The 7109-nt window shown below is 39.2% G+C and overlaps 1 pseudogene; it reads left to right on the top strand.

Annotated features, from left to right (window-relative positions):
• The first annotated feature begins 1795 nt into the window (after positions 1-1795).
• Positions 1796-3132, top strand: LOC108527349 (rab GDP dissociation inhibitor beta pseudogene; annotated as a pseudogene).
• Positions 3133-7109: the final 3977 nt, after the last annotated feature.

Here is a 7109-nt window from a genome sequence, read left to right as displayed (position 1 = left end):
GTAATCCCAACGCTTTGGGAGGCCGAGGCAGGTGGATAATCAGGTCAGGAGATCAAGACCATCCTGGCTAACACAGTGTAACTCCGTCTCTGCTAAAAATACACAAAAATTAACTGGGCGTGGTGGCAGGCACCTGTAGTCCCAGCTACTCGGGAGGCTGAGGCAGGATAATGGCATGAACCCGGGAGGCGGAGCTTGCAGTGAGCCGAGATCACGCCACTGCACGAACAGAAGCAAGGAACCTCCATCGTCAAAAAAAAAAAAAAAAAAAAAAAAAAAAAAAAAAAAGGGGGGGGGTCTTATAATCCAGGCCATGGTGTTTTGTTTTGTTTTGTTTTGTTTTGTTTTGTTTTGTTTTGTTTTTCTGCCACATTTCCCTGCTTCTTAACGATAAACCAAACCTTTAGGGAAAAAAATAGCACAGTGTGAAGCCTACTTACCAAACCATCCCCTGTGCTCCATGATCTCCTTTCAGAGGGGCAATGAATCAGCACATTCCTGATGATTTAACTGCTTGTCAAAATAAATAGCAAATGGCAGTAGAGCTCAGCGTAGAACCAACATCAATAGAGTCTGATACTGCAGGGCATATTGGTTGACGATTCTCTGAGATGTTCTCATGGAACACCTATCCTCCCCATTTGGCTGCCATTCTTTGTCTTTTGCAATTGGTTTGCAAGAGCTGAGAATTTTGCATTCATTTTTAACCAGCCATACACACAATAAATGCTGGACAACAGCTCTCTACAGAGAAACTTGGATCAGAATGAATGTGTGGCTAAATAGACATATGTTTTAAGGAATAAGGAAAAAATGTTTTCATGTTATCTGTTTTATTTATTCTTATTTTATGTTTTTGCTTTGTACCTATGGGCCTGAAAAGGTGGTTGAAACAGGAGAAGGGCTGAGGTCAAGCCCTGTCTCTATCATTAATTATGCTATCTTGTTTCATATTCTTTGTAAAAATCAATCAAAGAGAGCATGACTTGATTTTCCAGTTTAACATATATTTATGAAAGAAAGCTGTCCACCAGATACTGTGTGTGCTGGGGATCTCCCGTACATCACATCAGTAACCCGTTTTGCAGTTTCACATGGTAGATATTATCATTCCCATTTTACTCAACTGAGTAAGTGGCAGAGCAGTGATTTACATGTTGATAATGTTAAATCCAATATCCTTCAAGCTATGGAAAAAACAATATATTTGGGCCATACTCAAGCAGGAGAAATGTCTACTTAGGAAAATGAAGTCAAAGAAGAAGTATTGACAGTATTTTTAAATTAGATGATTTTCATAAAATTGAAGATCCAGTATAAACTTAACTAGAAATAATATTTCCTTAAAAAGTGGAGAGGGGTGGGCGTGGTAGCTCACGCCTGTAATCCCAACACTTTGGGAGGCCGAGGTAGGTGGATCACGAGGTCAAGAGATCGAGATCATCCTGGCCAGCATGGTGAAACCCCATCTCTACTAAAAATACAAAAATTAGCCAGGCGTGGTGGTGCACACCTGTAGTCCCAGCTACTCAGGAGGCTGAGGCAGGAGAATTGCCTGAACCTGGGAGGTGGAGGTTGCAATGAGTCAAGATCACACCACTGCACTCCAGCCTAGGTGACAGAGCGAGACTCTGTCTCAGAAAAGAAAAAAAAAAAAAAAAAAAAAAAAAAAGTGGAGAGATACTCTTCCAGTTTCCCTCATGCCAGAGAGCATCTCACAGCCTCACAGGGTGGTCACGGAGCCCGTGTGCCTTTTCCTTTCTCAGGTCCTGCATCCACACCTGCCCCACCCACCATGAATGAGGAGTATGATGTGATTGTGCTGGGCATCGGCCTGGTGGAATGTATCCTTTCCAGTATAAAGTCAGTGAAGGGCAAGAAAGTTCTTCATATGGATTGAAACCTTTACTATGGAGGAGAGAGTGCCTCTATAACATTACTGGAAGATTTATACAAAAGATTTAAAATACCAGAACCACCATCAGCATCAATGAGGAGAGGAAGAGACTGGAATGTTGACTTGATTCCCAAGTTCCTTGTGGCTAATGGTCAGCTGGTTAAGATGCTGCTTTATACAGAGATAACTGGCTATCTGGATTTTAGTGACAGCAGGGAGCTTTGTCTATAAGGGTGGAAAAATCTACAAGGTTCCTTCCACTGAAACAGAAGCCCTGACATCTAGCTTAATAGGACTGTTTAAGAAACATCACTTTAGGAAATTCCTAGTGTATGTTGCCAACTTAGATGAAAAAGATCCGAGAACTTTAGTGGGAATTGATCCTAAGAAGACCACAATGTGATAGATGTATAAGAAATTTGATTTGGGCCAAGATGTTACAGATTTTACTGGTCATGCTCTTGCACTTTACAAAACTGATGACTACTTAGATCAACCATGTTGTGAAACCATTAATAGAATTAAACATGACAGTGAATCTTTGGCAAGATATGGCAAAAGTCCACACCTTTATCCACTCTGTGGCCTTGGAGAACTGCCACAAGGTTTTCTGCAAGGCTAAGTGCTATTTATGAAAGTACCTATATGCTGAATAAACCAATTGAAGAAATCATTGTGCAGAATGGAAACGTAATTGGTGTAAAATCCAAAGGAGAAATTGCTCACTGTAAGCAGCTCATCTGTGACCTCCGCTGTGTAAAAGATCGGCCAGAAAAAGTGGGCCAGGTAATCAGAGTTATTTGCATCCTCAGCCACCCCATCAAGAACACCAGTGATGTCAATTCCTGCCAGATCATTATTCCACAGAACCAAGTCAGTCGAAAGTCAGATATCTGTGTTTGTACAATCTCCTCTGCACGCAGTGTGACAGCACAAGGGAAGTATATTGCCATAGTTACTATAACTGTGGAGACCAAGGAGCCTGAGAAGGAAGTCAGACCAGCTTTGGAGCTCTTGGAGCCAACTAGATGGGAATTTGTTAGCATCAGTGGCCTCCTGGTACCAAAAGACTGGGTGACAGAAAGCCAGATCTTTATTTCCTGTGCATACAATCCTACCACTCACTTTGAGACAATTGGGATGACATTAAAAAACATCTAAAATAAGATTACAGGATTAGAGTTTGACTTTGAGGAAATGAAGCATAAGAAAATGACATCTATGGGGAAGACTAACAGCAGTACATGTTATTATCCAATTAGGACAAATTTAAAATTTGGCAAATAATGCATATTATATGAAATCAATATTGTAAGGCCTGCTTTTGTAATCAAAATGGAGAGACTGAAGAGTGCTGTGTCAGTAAATACTCCTCCCCTTCATCTTTCTAATATCATATATTAACTTGTTTTCATGGAGTGGCTATTCAGAATTCACAGGTTACCGCATTCTCTTCAATTTAATCAAACTGGTTTTTTTTTTTTTTTTTTTTTTTTTTTTTTTTTTCAGTGAAGGATCAGTTTCAAACAAACATTGTGATTCTGATACAGACAACTTGAAACAGTGTTTGTATCTTTTAATCAGTGTAGCCTTTGCAATTATGAGCTTCTGCTGCTCAAGAGCTGGATCCATACAGATTGTGTGCCATCTGTCATCCTGATATTCAGGAGATTCTAAATTGAATGCTCCATGGTTTGGGGTGGCATCCAGAAGTTTTTCTTATGACTTTATATTTTGTATTATGTCAAGTCTTATGGCAGGGTGCAAATAGCATAGCCACAAGTTTGGTTTAGGACGTAAAATTCTAACCAAACTCCAGACACAGGGAGTCATTTATACAAAGCGGTATGTGGCATTTTAACCCAATAAAGTTGATGAGAGAAAAGGGGAGAGGAAGTGAACATAAAGCAGGAAATGTGCAGAAGCATCTTTTGTATCTCAGGCATAGCTTCCTCAGTGGACCAAACTGCAATGCAGTATTGACTTGACAAAACTCCTACTTCTGTCTCAAAATGACTCCAAATTATTTCTCTACTACATAATGAAGCCAAATTCTGAAAACAAATAAACAACAACAACAAAAGTGGAGAGGTAGTTTTTCTATTACTCTAAGTTGTGAAGGTATTCAGTTCTATAAACTAATCAAATATGTGAAGAAAAGATAGTGAGCTCATGGTTTTGGAAAATTCTTACCACTTTATTATTTTCCCTATGTCTTTAAGTTCCTTGATCTGCTCATTTCACTACTCCATACATTTTAAAAGGCACTTTTACTGGAAAAGAAGGTGAAATCCAGTTATAAGAAATGTCATTTGTTGAATTATCGCTAGAAAGAACTAATTTAGACTAGGCTGATATTTTCTAGCGTCAAAAGGAGCTTTGAGATTACATCCTCCCATTCAAATGAGTAATTCTGAATCCTTATAACTGGGGAAGTATCTGATCTCCCCTGCTAATAAGAATAAAGAAAAGAATTGACCATCACTCTACTGAGAAAAACACAGTTGATTTTACCCCAGTAGGTTGGCTAATACATTGTGTTTTCCAAAGAAATAAAAGCATATCATTAATTTTTACCAAAGATATTCTGATAAAATTAATCTAAGTTTGCAAAATATATATGAAAGTCAGTTGAGGTAATTTGTACTGAAATATGAATGAGGAACTTAATGTAAGTTTTCAGTATGATTTCTAAGCTCCCACTAGTAATCAGGACAAGACATAAAATCATTTTAAAAGGAATTTAGCTGCTGAATTTTAAAAAATTCAATAAAAAAAAATGTAACATAAAACACTCAAAAACAGACACTCTTTTGTTAAGTGTGAAAACTCCAGCAAATGTTACCTTTAGTCATCAGGATCCCCTTATATTTAGAGACTAAGTTTGAATTTATATGTCCAAGCCCATGATCACAGCGGATTTCATCTCTCAGTTGGGTCAGACCATAAATAAGGCTATATCAGCTGATTTCAGCCTCTAAATATAAGTCTCATGTTTAGGCTAAAAATAGTTAATTCACATGCAGTGCAAAAGTTCCTGAATTCTAAAATGTATTTTGAAATTTCCCTTCTCGGAGTGGAATGACTTTGCACTTCAATTTATTTATTGTCCTGTGGAAGATGTACAAGAAAACATTCTTTATATTTAACAAAACTGTCATGGGAATGAAACCAGTATCTATTTAAAAATCAAAAAAGAAGTCTCTATTTTGAATGAACCAACATACAAGAATAAGAACATTTGCAAATGTTTTAATTTGGCTTTACTCTATGGGTTTAGGTTTCAGAGTTATCATCTGCCAATTTCATGTTTACCTGCCTCCCTGACTAGTATTGTTGAATAGACAAAAAAAAAAGAAAAAGAAAAAACGAAAAAAAATTGATGACTCTGGCTTGCTGAATTGAAACATAAAATAAGTTGGAGTTTAGAGACCATTTGTATCTTTAATGGTCTTCTGGTAAAGTACCCTCTAGGGCACCAAGCCCTTCAAGCAGATGTTACCTTGAAATGAAGAGCTTTTCCCTTTGGATACCAACCACATCTTTGCTAAGTTTGTTGCAGTCTTTAGACCCTGAGTTACAAGCAACTTGGTTCTGGTGCAGCATGTTGAATTTCTAAACAAATGTTGTTTCTAAATGTTGTGGTTAGATTTAGAAAGTGTTGTGTGACTAATTAAAAGAATTACTCAATGACTTAAGAGTGGGGTCAGGCCCACACAACCATTTAGTCCCGTGTACATTCTCCCGAGGCAGTTTGATGTCAGAACTTGTGCAGCCTCTCTCATGTGGTATCTCTAACATCAAGCAAGCAGGCGTCCCTTTCTACCACTAATCAGTGACCTGCAAGATAGACTCGGCACAGCTGCAGACACCACAGGCAGCCAGGGCATTGCCCATTCACCTCTGTGTGGAGAGCTAAGAGTTATCACCCTTCTTCAACTCCAAACTAGGGTCTAGGAGCCAGCATCAGCTAGCACTGAAATGCCCTTTTATTTACTCATACTAAAGCAGTCTGCGTTCTCTGCATAGTGCCCAACACATAAGGAGAAAATAATAATGCGGAACTGTGAATTAACTTCTAAATTAATAAAAACCATGTTTGCTCTATGCTTTCTGAATTTTTATTTTGAGCAAAATAAAATACAAAAGGGCAAGAGATCATGGTTTCAGATTGGCCTAAAATCAAATTCTAGTTCTGATAGTTAGCTGTTATGTCACTTTTGCTAGTGGGTTCACCTCCCTGAATTCCAGTTGTCTTACCTAGAAAAGGGATTGACATCTGCGCCTCAAAGCAGTATGGAACTGCAGTGACTTCTAAGGAGAGAGCCCCACTACCAGCAGCATGGGCTGCTCTGGAAAGTGGAGGAAGAAAAGTGGGGAGAGGTAGTGCGGTGCCTACCTGGAAGCAAACGGTAACTGGGAAACTGACTGGTGGGAACGAACTGACATCAAGAATTGACTAGAGAATCTCAAAAATACCTGAAAGTTCATCTGTTTCAGTGCTGGGTCCTGTATATAAGGAAACTGGAACTTAGAATACAAGTGAACAACTTGGCCAAAGTCATATAACCCCTGATTTACAAAGTTGGAATATAAACAAATTATTGTATCCACTGGTCTGATGATTTCTCCATCCTTTGAGCTTCAAGGCCACCTGGACAGAGAAAAGGGAGGCAGAGAAAAATGGATAGAGATGGAGAGAGTTCCAAGGAGAGACTAAGTGCAGCATCAGAGATAGTAATACATGAATAAAAAGAGACCACATGTCTATCTCCTCAGGTACCATACACCTGCTGTTCCCTGAGATGCTCTCCCAGCATAGCATAAAATTGGTGCAGAGTACACCCACCACAGAGGTCCCAGGGAGGGGGACACAGTGAGGCAGTCTAGGGACAGCAGGACTCTCACAGCACAGTGGTTACAGGAGAACTCACCCATTGACTGCTTGGCTTGCATCTTCATTCATTCTTTCATTCCTACAACCAGTCCTAAAAACTGAGCACGTGTAAATTTCCTGCCTCGACACTAGAGGAGATACCATCTCTGCCTTCAAAAAGCTCACGGCTTTCTTGAGAAAAGTCTGAAGACTCCGTGTGGAAGCTTATAAAAGTGGAATATACTCTGTCCAGGAACATGGCGAATTGGTCTTTAGTCCACAAACTGATAACAAACTGATTATATCAGCAGATAGAAGCATGTGTTTTCATGTTTT

The sequence above is a fragment of the Rhinopithecus bieti genome, unplaced genomic scaffold, assembly GCF_001698545.2.
Source record: "Rhinopithecus bieti isolate Rb0 unplaced genomic scaffold, ASM169854v2 scaffold_3527, whole genome shotgun sequence".
In the NCBI taxonomy this organism is placed as follows: domain Eukaryota; kingdom Metazoa; phylum Chordata; class Mammalia; order Primates; family Cercopithecidae; genus Rhinopithecus; species Rhinopithecus bieti.
This window is presented reverse-complemented; position numbering and strand designations above follow the sequence as displayed.